Below are 18,636 nucleotides of genomic sequence, written 5' to 3'. Positions count from 1 at the left end.
TGTGGGTCTGTCCATAACCCCATATAACTGTATGAATCAAATCACAAATACCTCTTGCTTGAGAGGTGATTCTACCAAGATTGTTACTCTTTTGTTTACCGAAGCAACCTAATTCACAAACTTTTCCAAGAAACTAAAGTTTTAGAATTCCAATATTAGTATTCTGATTTTTTAATTACATCAAGCTTTTGAAATTGATATGTTATCTCTTGTGACATACTGTGGAAAGTGGCATCGGTTGTTGCTACTGAGCTTACATGGCATGCAAGTCTAGTACTAATCCTAAACAAGAGTCCTTCCTTGACTACTTTTCTTACTAGCTAGTATCCTTTAGATTTGTCGTTGATTGTGCATTCATCTCTATCAAAGGTGACTCGATAGTTGTGTTTTGTCATTGCCCCAACTGACAAGAGGTTCTTACAGATCCTTGGAACATAAAGTACATCTTTCACCAATCCTTTAGTACCAGTGAAATTGTTCATAGGGACAATGTCTTTCCCTTGAACGAGATCTAGTGTGTTATCTATAGTGTAGATAACATTTTTCGGTCCTTCTAATGGTTTTACCTCTGTAAACCATTCCTGATGCTTTGTGATGTAAGATGGTGCACTATAATCTATGTATTAGGGATCTTGATCAACTTGATACATGCTTTTTTCCTTTGGATTCACAATCACTATTAATGTACACTGTGTTAGTCTTTTGCATATCCGCACTTGAAAGATACATTGTGTTGGACTCATTGGCATTATGACTATGACTTGAATATCAACCACGATTATTTCCACTTACATAGAAATTTCCTCTATTGCTACTAGATTGACCTTCTTCGTTGTACTGCTTCTTGTAGCAATCTCTTCCATAGTGTCCAAACTTATGACAATCGAAGTTGCACTACATGTTTGACACATTGGTGGATACATTCACTCTTCCTTGAAATCTCCCTCTATTGGAATGATTTTCTCTTGGAAGCTAATGTTGATGTTATTGTAGATGATATTGTTGATGCTAATTTGATGATGATGACCACTTCTTTGCGATGCTCTATCTCTACTCTTTGACTCTGCCTCTACCTGTGTCTGAGGCTATGAATGCTTGATTGAATTCCCTTTGCATGCTTGAATGGCATGACTCTTGAGTTCTTCACCAAGTAACACTAACTGTAACTCTACCAATGTTGGAATTTTCCTCTAAATGGCAATACTCTAGGCTAGATTTGCATCTCCCTCTCCTGCTTTACATTGGTGGTATATGAGTGCAAAAAGAGTGATGTAAAATTTTCCCATTGAACAATCTACCAATACCTTTGAACACTCTGAAATCTACTCACTACTTATGTGTAGATGGTCAAGTTTCAGGATATGTAATTATGTGAAACTACATGTGAGTGAAGGGACTGACTCCAAGCATGAACTAGTGGAGAATTTTCTGTTGTGGCTTTGATTGAATTCTTTGGAGTTTCGTAGTCTAAATATTGAGAAAGGCAAGCAGCGCATTGGGCTGGAGACAGATATCCTAGGCATTGTGCACGTGCATATGCAGAGTTGGAGGCACTGCTACCTTTAGAGGAAGCATTGAAGCCACCATGTGAAGGGGCAATCTTATTGTGGTGTTGAGAAGGAAGGCGAGATTTGATTGGAAGAGTGGGTGGGTAGTCGTCGAGGTTGAGAAATTGGGAGTATTAGGAGTAGAGATTGGCATAAATTCAACTACGTCAAGGAAATTGTAACTCTCATAGTGGACATAACAGCCCTGGTATTGGACACGCAGGCTGATGGCTTGACCACAAGCACGGGAACTCAAAATATCTTAGATGCAAGAGGAAGAAAAGAAGGGAAATAGAGGTCTCCACAACATTGATACATCCCATAGACATCATCAGAGGCGATATAGCTATAGTATAAGGAGGAGGAACATAGGGAGAGGACCCCGATGATGGTGTTGAGGTTAGTGTTGAAGGAGCTATTGAGGGACTATGTGGCTGTGTTATAAGGGGCATAGATGTATTGGGTAATCTGTTGGGTGCTTTGGGTGGAGGATGGGGGGGCAAGGTGCAATTCAAGGGTGAAGAGGAGGAGGAAGGCAGAAGAGGAGACGAGCAATAGGCAGAGGTATGCCATAACTAAGATCAGCACCACCACCAAAACCACAACCACAATCACCAAAACGAATTGAAACTGCCCAAGATGTGAGTTGTGAGGCATCCTTATACAAACCGCGCAGCCGGAGGCAACTTTAATTTATGTGTGCGCTCATAGAAAGACCACTTCCGACAGATTATCACACAGTCACACTCACAGTACAAAGAGACTCACTGTAAGCAATACCTCACAGTCCTCCCAAAATGCGTCACACCATGAGAGTTAGTGCATTAAAATGTACTACCCATAGACAGTTCATAGAATTGTCGTCTTCTTTATTTGATGTGCTCATTTCAATCTCATATAAACACACTTCTCACTTGTGAGTTCTTCCTATGCCAAAATATAATATTCTCACAAACCTTGAGAAATTTTCCTAGATTCCAACTTCCAAGGCTCTCTAGTAGAGTTTTGGTATAAACTAGCACGGTAGCCATTACAAAGCACCTGGGGATAAATATAGGGGCATAAGTTTTGTTGTATCTCAAGCCTTGAATGCTCTAGGACCCACCCCGTCAGTCGCCAGAAAAGCTAATTGCACGAAAGTACAAAAGATTTATGGACACCCATGATTGAACCCAGGACTTGTTTATGAGTCTGTAAGCTCTAGCCACATACCATGCACATGCTCATGCACATTTGAGGCGTATTTATAAACATATGTTTATAATCATGTTTATAAACAACTAGGGGTGTTCTTGGCACCAAAAAATTGCTCCAGCAATGTTGGGGCCCACTGCATCCGCTAGCGACAAACCATATACCCCTAAATCTATCATAAGGATTACAGATGCTGGTGAGCCCTAAGAAATCTTCTACGTCGAACGTTTTTTGTTCATGTAAGAATTTTTCTTGCTTTTGGCTAGCTATTTTAAGCACTTATTATGCGTTAGGCTTACAGTAATTTTTTATGACTGCTCACTTTGCTTGATTGGACTTTCCTCTAGGTGTTCCTATGCTTTGTTGTAGGTCTTGTAGCTGTATCTAAACTTGCACTCCTCTATTATTATCATCCTGGTCGTTCTACTAGTCACACTTGCCTCCTTGTAGCTATTCAAAGATACTTTAATGTGTGTTGCTCTTGTTTGTTGCCTGAAGCTTGGTTGTGTCTTTGCTATAGAGCCATTATTCTATACTCCACGCTTGGTTTCTCTTTATTGGTTGCTTCTCGAGCTGTGGATTCTAATCGTTGCCGAATCGCTACTTGCTTTATGCAATCTTTTGAGCTAGAGATGAGCTAGTTATCTTGCTTTTTTCGACTCAAGGCTGAGCCTTGAAAAGGCATTTTTGTTTAACTTCTCGTACTAGAGTCTTTTCTCTAAGTGTCACTCTAGATAAAGTGTTGCGAGGTCATTTTTCTTGCTCATTGAAGATGCCTTGTTCGGTTGTGTGCAAGAGGCTATCCTTCCCACAATGTGATTGCTTGATTGCAAAGTTGGTCATCCCTTGATGCTTCTCTTCAATGGATCTTCTGGAAAAGAGAACCTGGCCCACCTTCAATTGCAAAATTTGCTCTCAAAACCCAAACTGTTACGTGTTTCAATTCCCCACTACTTTTATTAGATGATGTGCCTTTCATACTGGTGGGTGTAAAAGTAGATGAAGATTCAAGGACAATAATAAAACCGAATATGACAATTAGTATGAAAAATATTATATAAAGAGGAAGTCTAGAAGTAACAGATTCTAGAAGATAAAGACTTGTTTGGTTGAAAATATTGCAAGGGAAACCTGTAACAATGAACATGTCTATCTCCATTTTCATCTTCTCTTCTTTGTTTTTCATCATGGGCCTCTTCTTCTTTCTATTATTCATGAGCTCGCATAGATTCATGAAGATAGGAGATAGCAACTATTACAACTCAAAATATAATGCTGGGAAAAGAATGACTACAAACATGCATGCTATCTCCTCATTCATCTCTTATCAACAAGTCATAAGCCACTTGATCAACAACTTCTTCCATCTCTTATTCATATTCACTCTACATTTGATTCCAAACCAACTATATTTTAAATTAATTTCTTTTTCACCAAACATGGTTCTCCCTTGGTTCCATTCCTCACCACTATATTGCTTATTACAGCCCTAGATCATGACATGTTAACCCTCTCTTTCGCCCTTGCTTGCACCTAACCATAGCCTCTACATTTATCTTAACTAGGGATGTACTTATAGAAAATTCTACATAAAGGCTTGTTCAAGGGATAAGGTTTAAAGCCCTACTTACATAGAGGCATACATTCCTTCCCTTCTAGGAAAATTTAGTTTTTCCATTCTATGAATTACAAAAATTCTTCTATATGTATATTTTAGGAATCATTGGAGTAAAAAATCCCTTATATTATTAAAACCACATCATATGGCTACATATTCTTGTGTGCATCTCCCATTTTTCTCTTCCCTTGAGTGCTCTTTATCTCACCTTCTTGCCATGTATGTTGTAATGTGCATGTGCAAACAATTGTGCATGCAACATGTGTGTATTGTGAACTTTTGAAGAAGAGCAATGTAATTGTGATTATTGTCACTGTGTGCAATATGATCATGCAACATGTATAATCTAGAATAGGGGGGCTATGCTCACCTTCTTGCCATGTATGTTGTAATGTGCATGGGCAAACAATTGTGCATGAAACATGTGTGTATTGTGGATTTTTGAGAAAGAGCAATGTAATTGTGATTATTGTCACTGTGAGCAATATGATCATGCAACATGTATAATCTAGAATAGAGGGGCTATGCTTGAACCATGTTGAATTGGCAAGCTCTATCATGTGCTATCATTTCCATGTGGGTTCATTGAATGCCATGGGGGGGTTACTAAGAAATATGTAAGCACATGTGAGCAACATAAGGGGTTTTAAATTTTTATGCAATTAAAGAGAGCATATATACACAAGGGGTTTTTCAATTCAACTAGGATTCAAGAGTGATGAGTAAATATTTGACTTTGGGCCGGTTGTGGGGACTTGCTTATGCTGGCCATTTACAGCTCCCTTGAAGTCTAGCCGAGTGTGGAGCTTGCAATTTTCAGCTCGTAGCAACTTGCAAAGTTATGGCATATATGTGTGAAGAGATTGTAGTATTCATAGGTTTAATATCCTTGTGTTTTATGCATTATTATGTGAAGAAAACTACATATGATCAGGTTGCATACGTTGCAATTTGTAGCCCTTACTAGAACTCAAACTCCATACATACGTAGAAAAAATATATTGAGGTTATTAGGTTAACATAGTCTCCTAGCTTTGAAATCACTAAAGTAAAAGTGCTTATAAGTGCTTGTGTAAGTAACGCTAGATATTGCACTAATGTGTGTGAAATACCGACATCCGTCAACAATAGAGTATGATGTTGCAGATGATCATGGTGCAATTAGATGCTTACGAGAGAGAGAGAGAGAGAGAGAGAGAGAGAGAGAGAGAGAGAGAGAGAGAGACGAATGTGGGTAAGGTGATTTGCCATCCCATGCCTATTTTAACAGATAGATTGCCACATTCATAATCATCCAATTATATCGGGAGGGGCCAAGACAGTTGGATGATTTCACTCTCTTGAGGTCTAGCAATCTTGCATGTGCACTAAGCTAGTGTGCCAAATAGCCACATTGATTTTTAAACATAGAATTGCAAACAAGTCCAAATATTGTTATGTGTCCTAAAAGCTAAATGAGATGGTAGAAACTAGAACAAATTAATTTTATATGAATGCACGTATTGCTCATATAAAATTTTGCATTTCTCTCTTATAGCCTTGATTGCAAGCATGGCTCTATAGAGACGCAAAAGAAACTCAACAAAGGCTCGGTATTATGTTATGATGTTGCCTAATAAGAAGTGGAAATGCAACTTTTGTCATGAGGAGTACTCAGGCTCTGGCACAAGAATGCAAAAGCACTTCTTGGGTGATACCCACAAACAAATTGGAAAATGCAAGGGGCTAGGATTTGAGAGAGTTATAGCCACTATAGGTAGACAAATTCCTAAAAGTATGAGCAGCCAGGTGGATGATATAGTTGCACACCACCAATTGAGCACCAATCCTAGCCTCATGAATCCATGCATGATCATATGCTCACACCTCAAGCTATTCAATCTGTAGATGTAGATGGTTCTTTGCAATACGTGACACCTCAAAGTAGTGGTTTGGCCTCGATGACACAGATGGCAAGCTACTCTATGATGTATATGGAGAGTGGACAAGGCAGCGATGTGGCTCATTCACAATCGTGTGCATGACCACAACAAATAACATTGGAAGCGTCATTCAAACAACAAAATATAGAGAAAGCACAACAAGATGTTTTGGAGGCTATTTGTGGCATCGGGTATCCGCCGCTAAGCATGGTTCAAAATCTACATTGGAAAAGATCCATGGCATCTGTAGCAAGGGCGGTCCAGGTTTTATGATGCCATGGTACAATGATGTTTGCAATAATTACTTGGATGCATACTATGAGAGGATGAAACAGGAGATGCAATGCAACAAGTAGTATACAATGGTCAGTGAGCGAAGAGGCTACACCATTGTTAGTGACACATGGAAAAATGTTACCAAGAGGCCCCTGATCAATATCATGGTTGTGAAACTTAAGGGAGAGGCCTTTCTTCAATCCATGGACACGAGTGGCCATGCCAAGCTAGGTGAATACATTGCTAAAAATTTGGAGGCAGTAATTCTAGATGTTCGGCATAATTATAATGTTTTTCAGATAATCACCGAGAATACAAAGAGTTGTAGGAAAGCTGGAAGAATTATAAATAAAAAATATCCAACAATTTGGACATCGTTGTGCTCTTGCCATTGTTATAAATCAGCGAACACCCCGTGGTTCAAAGCCTCTATAGATTAAGGACAAAGAATGGTGTTGTACTTCCTTAACCACCACTAAGAGATTGTTGGGCATATTCAAAAACCACCAACCTATTGAACATCCATTGGAGTTTTTGAAACCTGGCAAAACATGTTTTGAAGCTAACTATATAATGTTGGATCGGTTGCTCAAGATACAAGGAGCTGTAACGGAGACATTATTCAGTGTAGAAGCTCACAAATGGATAGCTGAGTCAACTTCACAAAACGCCAGTGCCAAATTCACGGAGATGAAGGAATTTAGTCAAAATGCTAGCTTTTGGAAGAAAATAGTCGATGCGACCGGTATGGTTTGCCATCCAAAAACTAGATGTGAAAGGTCCAAGTTTGGGCAGTGCTTACATGGGATTGCTGAGCGAGATCTATTGAAGGGAAATAGAAGAGCCACAAGTGGTGGCAGTGGATATAGTGTCAATTGTCGTGTCACTTTGCATAAGATGTCTCAAAAGCGATGGATCCATGCTTACAATGACCTTCACCATGCTGGTCATATTTTAGATCCCCAATGGTGGGAGTATCATCCGAAAACATTGGAACATGTAATGTAGCCTTGGCATAATCTCTTGGGATGATTTTGAAGATACATGTCTGAATATGCTACAACTGATCTTAGGGAATTATCCAATTTTCAAAATAGGGAAGGGTTCTTTGCATATACAAGAATACGAGACCTTGCTAAGGAGATGTCTGCATGGAGATGGCGGGAAGTGTGTGGAGCATCAACACCTCATTTGCAAACATTGGATTTGAAAGTGCTATCCTAGCCTTGCAACAATTCATCCATGGAGTAATTACATTTTTGTACATTCTATCACAAGAAATAACTTGAAGACAAAAAGAGCAGAGAATTTGGTATATGTTTATACACATGGTAGAGAGTTGGATGATGTTAAGGGAGAGAGTAATGATGGAGATCTAGCCAAGTGGGTAAATTGTGATCTCCCAGCCCCATTGCATGATCCTCCCATCATTGGACAAGTGCAAGCTGAAGCCAAAGCAAGCTCTAGAGACAATGAGGATGAAGTGATGCATAGAGTTGCACAAGCTTGAAATAGTATTGACACTGTTGACCATGGCGGTATTGTAACTCATTGAAAATTGTGCCATTTAAAATTTATTGATTGATGTCATGCCAATTGGAAGTTATGTTAAAGAACTTAGATGGTATTACAAATGTATTGTTTCCATGTTGGAACTTGGAAAGCATTGAAATGGCTTGCAACTTGTAAGTGCTTTTGTAAGTGGTGCTAGCTCTAGTATACTAGTGTGTGTGAAATATTGACATTCGTCAAAAGAGCATAATGTTGCGGATGATCATGGTGCAAATAGATGCTTACTTAAGAGAGAGAGAGAGAGAGAAGAACGTGAGAAAAGGAGATTTGCCATCCCATGCCTATTTTAATATGGCAAATTACTATGTTCATAATCATCCAATTAGGTCAGCAAGGGGCAAGAAAGTTGGATGATTTCTCTCTCTTGAGGTCTACCAAGCTTGCATGAAGTATTCACATGTTGGAAGTTAGGACTAAAAGGCTACGAAAAATTCAAAAGTTTTTCGATGATTATGAAAACTATTGAACTAATTGTAATCCCTAATTTGATAGCACCCGATGGCTCCAAAGAGGATTGGAGGATCAACAGATGCATGTAACTATGTTACGATGTTAGTTGGCAATCATTGGAGATGTGATATCTACCGCCACCAAGAATTTTGAAGCTCATCGGCGAGAATGTTATGGCACTTTATGGGAGATACCAATAGAAAAATTCCATGGTGCAAAAGCGGCATTGCAGAGAGAGTGGCCGGCATCTTGTGGCACCTTCTAATACTGCTGTTGAGATAGCAGTGTAGTCTACGGATGTGCTTGAAGTTGTCACAAATGAGGAGAATAATGTTACGATGCTAGGTGGCAAACGGTCTCCAAATGCTGGAGATGTGATGTTTGCCATCAAGAATACAATGGCTCTTGTTGGAGAATGAGGTTGCATTTCTTGGGTGATGTGCATTGAGGAATCACAAAATGCAAGGGATGAGGAGCTGAGGCTACTATTGCTTCCATTTTGGGGTTTGTTGACCAATAGTAGTGGTTCGCGACATTGTAAATCTCCTTTTTAATTGAGGATAGTATTCGAATTGTATGTTTCCATTCGTATTTGCATATGGTGAAACTTATTTTGCATTCCTAGTGCTTCTGCACATGTTTCATGAATCGTATGATAGTAGCATTGCATTATTTACAATGATCAATATGACAGCGAGGATGATTGACATTGTGTGTAAGCTACTAAAACAAAGTGTTACACTTTATGAGAATTGTTTCAATACTCCATTGAGTATAAATTGAATGAAAATTGTTTCAAATTTCAATATACCATCGTAAACAAAATGAGTGAGAATTGAAAACGAAATGAATATTGATTTAATACACCATTGAGACAAACCTTTAATACAATTCTTGCAAATTGATTATACATGCCAAAAAAAAAGGTTTAACATTATATGCCAAGCTATATATTTCACTCTCCTAATCATTTAAATTCTTTATAGCCTCAGATCAGGTTAGTACGTTACTCCAATTCCAAGTAGGTCAAACAACTCACGTGCCATAGGAGTAATGCACGCCATAGATGCACTTCTTACCTTTAGAGTATTCATGAGGCAAGCAAGGTTACAGTGATGATCACAAGGGAGAGCATAATATCATGTGGCCCTATCAAAGCGATCTTGGCAGATTGGACAACATGGCCCATCCATGATGAACTGTAACTACGCGGGGTTGTGGATGTTTTATGCATAGCGAGGCCAACCAAATCTCGGCTAGTTGCTGAGACTATGCCTCCTTGTTCGATATGTTGCAAGGCAGCTTGTGAATCATGCACTTGTTGGGAATAGTTAGCAGCTATTAGGCACATCTCTATGTATGCATTTTCAATATCAAGCCTCTATTCGGTTTGAGATAACAATGCATGCAACCATTGATTATCACTTAACAGCCGCTCATTGTCTTGCAACACCCACTGATGCTCCATAACTTCGTCTAGTAGAGTCCTCGGAGGAAATGTGGCATCTTGCTCAGCATGTGCTCCCTGTTGTCCGTCTTCAACATCCTCTTCGATGGTCATGAAGAGTTGTTTAGTTGTCATCAATGCTACACGTCCAGTGAGGTCACAAAATAACTTAGTCATCTGATATTGGGCTCGAATTGTTCCAAAAGAAGCAAATAGTCAAAATATATTTAACTATTATAATCACCTGACATTGGACTATCGACATGTGCAAGAGGTTTTGCTACCATGTGTCTGGCACTTGTCACTCATGGTTGCTCATGTATTTGAGCATCTGAGGCAAAGTCCACTTCACAACCAAGAACAAACTTTGTGTATAGCATCTTTGCAACATATAGGGGATTATTCTCGCGATATTTCTTTGCAACAATCATCTCCAGATGATGGCTACATTCTCTTTGATGGCTTGGTTACATCAACGTGTAATGGGCCATCACCGTGGTCTAAGATATTGTCAGATGCATGCTCTGCGAACAAGGTATTGCAACTCAATTCTCCAAGTCTCTCTCCCTCTCTCTCTCTCTCATGGGGTGACTTCCATGAGGAAAGAGGAGGTATAGATTTAATTCACACAACAATCATTATGTAAGCACTCTGACAGGTACATACAAAAACCACAACAGAAGCAATTAACTAATTCACACACCAATCATAATACATTACGTTAACACTCATCGCTCAACAATCATTACAAAAACAAAAGTGAAAGAAATTATGGAACCAACACAACAATCATTGCTATGTTATGATGACAGCAAAAATCAAATTGTATGTACAAACACATAGAACATGCGCAACACAATTTCTTTAAAAACAAAATTGAAATCTAGGCACACTTGCTAACATGAACTCCTAATAGATATCTATAGCATGGACCCTATAAGCAATAGCGTGGACTGTAGAAGTGATCAAGGTGCATGCAAAATGTAGGTACATCATAATTGGTCCAAGAAACCCTATTGAAGGAGGATAGACTATAAAAGATGAAACAGGAAAAGATCTAACAACACTCATGATTCACTAAACCAAGATTATCTAGAGTAGCAATTGTGTGATCACACATCTGGTTGGGAGGGAAGGGGTCATCATTGAATCCAGCCAGCCAAAGCGAGGTATCATTTGGACAAAAACCGGCTCTATTGGCATCTATATACAATATATATGAATATATGATACTAGACCAAAGCGAATCCAACCGGTCGAAGTGAGCCATCACCCGGCTTTGATCATGATACTACCTAATAGAATGTCACTCAGGGTGAGATGAATCCAACTGGCCGAAGCGAGTCATCATCTGGCCCCAAGTGATAGACATCTTACACGCACACACACACACACACAAACAAGCAAGCAAACATAGACATAACACATATTCATCTCTTGCTTGCTCTTTATCGCTTTCCCTGTCTTAGCTAGGGTGAGGTGAATTCGGCCAGCCGAAGAAAGCCATCACCCAGCCCTAGTTGGGAAAAAAACCAAGGCCAAAAGCTCACCAGAAGGAAAGTGTGGGAAACTAAGCGAGACAACGGGAAACTGCAAAAAGTTGTGGGCAAAATCAGTCAAAAATGATGGGAATCTGGGCTTTTATAGACCCCGATTCAATACACCGATCGGTGTGATGCTACACCGACCAGTATATTCTAGCTAATCCATGCATGCCATGTGGTGTGAAGTGACAAACCGTGTGGTAGTTTTCCATACCATGCGGTATGACCATATGATACCGCACAATAAGTGTCCCCACTGTGCGGTGTCATGTTACTGCACGGTGTAGCATCAAACCATTCAGTACTTTTGTATAATACCACATGGTGTTGTGTTACACCATCCCAATCAACTCGTATGCTTTGAAGGATTTTTAAAAATGCATTTTTTGCATTCTAAACATCCAAAAACGTTTTAAAATTAAAAAAAACATATTTAAAAAATCCCAAGTTGAGAGCCTCATCCAACAAAAGAGATTATACTACATGCAAAGAGAGTTATAAGAACTAACAAGAGATTGCATCTACATCCAAAGACATTTATTAAATAGATTACATCTACATCCAAAGATAGCTATAAAAGAGATTGCATCTACATCCAAAGATAGTTATAAAAACTAACAAGAGATTGTATCTACATCCAAAGATAGTTATAAAAGATATTACATCTACATCCAAAGATAGTTATAAAAACTAACAAGTTAGCAAAAATTGCTAAGAGTCTCATTGAGAAAAAATTGAACAAAAGAGATTACATTTATATCCAAAGATAGTTTGTAAAACTTAGCAATCGTTGAGAGTCTTCATGGAGATAAAATTGAACAAAAGAGACATCTACATCCAAATACAGTTTATAACAACTCATTAATTGCTGAGAGTCACCAAGAAAAAATTGAACAAAAGAGATAATATCCAAGAAAATTTTTGCCATAATAGCATTATATTATAGTTGTTGGAACAAAATTTTACATCTGACGAGGCTAACCACTTAGCCATTGGCGACATCCCAAAAGATTACATCTAGTGAGGATAACCACTCAACCATTGCAGAGTGGTTACAACCCTCATTGAGAAAAAGTTGCAAAGAGGATATTTGCACAAGCTAGTATCGGTGAGAGCATATTTGAGGCTTACTGATATAATATTCATAGAGGCCAATCCAGCTTGCTGTGTTCAAATTTTTGGGGAGTTGATGGAGAGGTTGAAGACCGTGCACAATTATAGGAGTCTGAATGCGGGTCTAACAATAACATGAGAAAACTCTTCCCTAAAAAAGGCTTAGCCCTTCATCAACTTCTCCAAGGAATTCATAGAGAACATCCATAACGAGGCTAGTTACATGCATTCCATCCAAGGTTGCAACCTGGACATGTGGGGGGAGTCGATGGAGATTACAAAGACTATGCACAAGAGGAGGCATTTCACTTTCTAATGATTGCAACACAATGACCTTATATGCAAAATTAGAGAAAATTAGAATCGCATTGAATCCGAGGGGTATTATAGTTTGCATCGATTCCTATCATGGTGATGATGAAGAGGGAATGGAGCTGATGAGTAGGGTAACGGATGAGAGCACGAGTAGGGAGGACCTTGTATGAAAAATCATACAACATTGGAATCACATTAAATCAAGGGGGGTAATATTGTTGGCATCATTTCCTACCATGGTGATGATATTGTTTGCATCATTTCCTACCATTTTCTACAAGATTGGAATCACATTAAATCAAGGGGGGTAATATTGTTGGCATCATTTCCTACCATGGTGATAAGAGGTGAGCATGGAGCAAGTCGCACAGCACACATAAAATGCTATTTGAAATACTGCACAATACTGACCACTTTATGTGTTTGTGGTGATGAAAAATGAACTGGTTTGTTTTAGCGATATTCAAGTGACAAGGATGCAAGGATCCCTTTTAATTGAAAAAGAGCTTAGTAGAGAGAACTATAGGGGAGAACATTTGCATGGGGACTCCAACTGGGCAACGGACCTTTAAATTTGCAGAGAATTTGCATGGGATAGGCATAAGACACTGTGGGGTGGTGTGGAGTGACAATTTGAGGGGGGATGCCTAAGCAGTTTTTTCAAGCTTTTCCAAACCTCAACAGTTTCTATAATCAAACATGTAATTGTGATCAAGTTGTAAGACACGAGATGTACTCATTTATGTATGGTTATAGTGGTTTTTGTTGCACCCGAGGAGTTGACTAAAACTACTTTTGTTATTGAGGGGGTGTATCCACAAAGGTCATGACATTTGGGGTCAAAAATGCCTAGATATTTATGGTGAAAAATTCAAATACTACTTGAACGAGTTTATTGATACTTATCTTGACAAATTTTTAGTTTAGTTGGATTTCTTTGTGCATTCACTTATTTTGGAATGGTCTTTGATAGATGCACATAGGCTAGAATCTCTTTGAATTTTGCTAATAGTGTTTTTTGTGTATGAGTTAGTATTGTGCATGGTCATGTCATCTCTTGGGAAGGAATTAGATCGAGACAGATAAGCTTAAGGCCATTTTAAAGATTCCTTAACTTGAGACTTTAACTCAGCTCTTCAGAGATTTTTTGTGTTTGTCACATTTATAGAAGGTTTATTAGAGATTTTTACAAGATTGTAGCTCCATTGTATGAGATAACAAGGACACTAAGCTTCAGTGGACTACTGAGTTGTCTAGTACATTTCGTACAATGGAAAAACATGAGTTTGAAACACCCATTCTTAGACAACAAAGATAAGATGTTATTATTTATATTCATGTCGATTCTTCTAGATATTCTATTGGTATCATATTGGCTCAACCCAATGGGAAGCTGGATTACCAAGTATGTTATGCAAACTGATGATGCCAACTCCACCTGAGTGTAACTATAGCATGATCAAGCATGAAGCTCATGTTGGAACGATGTTCATTGTCACCATATTGGGGATAATTGTTTCCACTAAAGGTAGTTTTGGGGTCTCCCCAATTAGTAGGTAGCTCTTCCACTAGTACTTGATTTAGGGGAGTAATTCATGGTGGTGGTGGTTGAGGTCTAAGTACTGGTAGGGATAATGGAATATTTTGAGCCCTAAATTTTCCTTGATTGGCTAATGTGGGTCCTTGGCTTTTTAATTGTGCCTGATTGGATGGATTGGGTAGTCCAAGCAATGTCAGCTACGGCCTTTGTTGTTACATGGATGGAGAAATCACCCTAGGATAACGACATTGGGATGTGTCATGATTTCGCCAACAAACACAATGGCACAATAGAGTGTCATCCTTGCCCTAAGACGAGGGCACTCATTAGTAGGATTTTTTCTAGTGCATACCACATACCATATGTTATCTCTTTAGGGACATAGATGGGGGTTTCCCCTTTCCAATGCTATCTAGCGATGCATCGCGGGAATAGGCATGAAAATCATCGATACGGTTGGTGGGCAGGGAAGATGCCGATGTAGATGAAAAAATACTAGTTGGTATGAGTGTCGGTATGTCTGTCAATATAGGCATTGGTATATACCGATGCCTATACCAATGCAGATATTGACAAATGGCACTGCTTCCACTGACACTTCCACCGATTGTGATACCAACTCTAGGTTAAATTTTCCATACTTATATTTTTACAGAACGCTATTTCCAAGAGACCCAAAATGGTTTTTGAACACAAGTTTGGTCATTTGAAAGATTAGAAAAATAAGAGTATGTCACTACAAGGCATAGGCCCTTTTCTGACGAAAATACCGATCATTTTTACATTAATTTTTTTTTTCACAGGCGCAAACGTCGTTTTTAAAGTCGTTAAAAGCATCAAAAAAGAACCATCACTATAAAGCGTCACTATATAGTGACGCTGTTAAACATCACTATATAGTGAAATTGATAATCATCGCTATATAGCGACACTGGTAAAAGTCGCTATATAGCGATGATTAATAGAACTAAAAAAAAAGGATTAGTGGGGCTAAACAGGGCTTGCTATGGCCCTCTTTAGCCCCACTAATCCTTTTTTTTTTTGTAATTACAAAAAAATGTTTTTTATAACAAAATTTCCCTTGCGAAAAGGGTGATACAAAATTGCTCAAATGAAATGATTGAGCAACAAAAGCATATACATGTCGAACATATACAACAGTGTTTGTTACAAAATTACCCTTTCGAAAGGGTGATACAAAATTGCTCAAACGAGCGGATATACAAAATGACATACATGGCAAAGAAAATGCAAACTGCTACTACTACCACTACTACTACTACTCATCCGAATCATCCTCATCCTCGTCCTCGTCTTGTTGGCTTGATCCTTGGTCTTCGTGAGCTACGCCTTCTTCTTGATCCTCGTCACGTGCGTCTGATCCCTAGCCCTGGTGATCGCTCGCCTCCAATGATGGGACACTTGAGCTTTGACCCTAAGAGTGAACCATATAAATTGAAAATTAGATTGGAACTTAAGAATAAAACAATTTAAAAAGTGAGATTACAAGTAGGAGTAGACTTATACCATGCGAGCAGCCACCTCAGCCCAATTGACCGTCGCTCCCATTGCCTCTTGCTCAATAAACCACGGCTTTGTTCCTATGCGAAATGCATGTCGCGTGTCTGCATTTGTAGGAAGAATACCAATCATCGCAGCTTGCTATGGATCCAATTTACGAGAGTTAGAGTTAGCTAAAGTGCATGTAATATGTAGTAAAACAAATAGAACAATACATTAAATGAGAAGAAGTAGACTTACCATGGTTGCCTCGAACGCCAATCATCCGCCTACACCAAAGTGCGAAGTACCTACAATGTTCAGCTGTCTCTTCACAGCCCTCCTCTGACCCTCAAACATTTCAGGATTGTCCCTATTCTGCTTCTTGAAGAACTTCCAATCAGCTTTGTCTGCCCAGCTGGGTTTAGCCAACTCCTTTGTGATGAAAGTACGCAAGGTTGATCTACGATGCTTCAAGACCAAACCCATAGCTCTCGCATATAATCCTCATTAAACTCCAAATTTGGCAAGTTAGGGTATTTTTGTTTTAATTCATTGATGACCGCCTGCTTCTTTTGGTCATCTTGATACCGCCAATCAGTAGCAATGCCGCTCTTGAAGTGATGGCTCATCAACTGCCTCATGGTGGCCATCATTGCTTTGCCCTTTCTATCTTCTATTATCTCTCCGAGAGCCGTGATTTGATAGAAGAGATCCCCTGATGAGTAAGGAGGACTTATGGTAGCAGAGTCAGAAGGAGTGGAAGCTGAGCGAGAGCTTCCGGAGTGAGGAGTAGCAGTGGGAGTAGGAGAGGACAAGGGACTTGACTAATACTATGTCTCTTGACCAAGTGGAGATCTGTAGGAATGTGAGTGTGCTGACTCGTCTACATCTCTCGAGTCAGCACAACATAAGCTGCCCTTCCTACTCTTCCTTCCCTTATGAGAGGCACGCGTAGGTGATGACCCCTCGGTCGAAGGGGCATGAGGGGACAGTTGGGCAGTACGTCTAGCCATCGATGTAGGGGAGAGAATTGCTAAGGTCCGCTGAGATAGTAGAGAGAAGAATCTTGCTACCTCCTCATCGCTCATCTGCACTACAAACTCGTTGAGACTCCCGACAAAGCCATGCACGGCTAGCAAAGGAGTTTCCCGAGGGGTAGTTGCAGTGCTATGTCCGAGAGGAGTCGGACCAGGGGTAGGCGCACTGCTGGGTCCGAGAGGAGTCAAACCTGGGGTAGTCCTCGGGGTAGTCGCCTAAGAGGAATCAAAGTCCTCTAGAGCATATAGATCGTGAGCTCTCCTCCTGCGAGGCTGTCCGTACTCATCGGGATGTGCGACGTGATCCCATTTCTAACATAGACACAAACACGAAAACAAAAAACAAAAAACAAACATAAGCATAGGCATAGACATAGGCATAGGCAAAGGAAAAGAGGAAGAAGAGGGAAAGGAAAAGAGGAGACATATGCATGATAAGCATAAGCATAAGAGACGAAGACATATGCTAATGCTTATGCTTATGCATGAGCATAAGAGAAGGGGGAAAGGAAAGAGAGATTGGAAAAGGGGAAAGAGGGAAAGAAAGAGAGAAGAAGAGGGAAAGGAAAGAGGGAAAAAGAGACATATGCTCATGCTTATGCATGAGCATATGTCTACTTCTATTATGCTCATGCATAAGCATAAGCATGAGCAGATGCTCTTGCTTATGCTTATGCATGAGCATAAGAGAAGGGGGAATGAGAGAAGAAGAGGGAAAGGAAAGAGGGAAAAAGAGGGAAAGAAAGAGAGAAGAAGAGGGAAAGGAAAGAGGGAAAGAGAGAAGAAGGGGGAAAGGAAAGAGGGAAAAAGAGGAAAAGAGAGAAAAAGAGGGAAAGGAAAGAGGGAAAAAGATTGAAAGAAAGAGAGAAGAAGAGGGAAAGAGAGATTGAAAGAGAAGGGGGAAAGAGAGAAGAAGAGGGAAAGGAAAGAGGGAAAAAGAGGGAAAGAAAGAGACAAGAAGAGGGAAAGGAAAGAGGGAAAAAGAGGAAAAGAAAAGAGGGAAGAAGAAGGATTGAAAGAGGGAAAAAGAGGGAAAGAAAAGAGAGATTGAAAATGAGAAAGAGGGAAAGTAAGAGAGAAGAAGAGGGAAAGGAAAGAGGAAAAAGGAGACATATGCTCATGCTTATGCATGAGCATATGTCTACTTCTCTTATGCTCATGCATAAGCATAAGCATGAGCATATGCTCATGCTTATGCTATAAGCATGAGCATATGCTCATGCTTATGCTTATGCATGAGCATAAGAGAAGGGAGAAAGAGAGAAGAAGAGGGAAAGGAAAGAGGGAAAAAGAGGGAAAGAAAGAGAGAAGAAGAGGGAAAGGAAAGAGGGAAAAAGAGATATGCTCATGCTTATGCATGAGCATATGTCTACTTCTCTTATGCTCATGCATAAGCATACGCATGAGCATATGTTCCCTCTTTCCTTTCCCTCTTCTTCTCTCTTTCTTTCCCTCTTTTTCCCTCTTTCCCTTCTCTTATGCTCATGCATAAGCATAAGCATGAGCATATGCATATGCTCATGCTTATGCTTATGCATGAGCATAAGAGAAGGGAGAA

The sequence above is a fragment of the Dipteris shenzhenensis genome, chromosome 33, assembly GCF_047967505.1.
Source record: "Dipteris shenzhenensis isolate YYH24624 ecotype China chromosome 33, Dip_SZ_1.0, whole genome shotgun sequence".
NCBI lineage: Eukaryota > Viridiplantae > Streptophyta > Polypodiopsida > Gleicheniales > Dipteridaceae > Dipteris > Dipteris shenzhenensis.
This window is presented reverse-complemented; position numbering follows the sequence as displayed.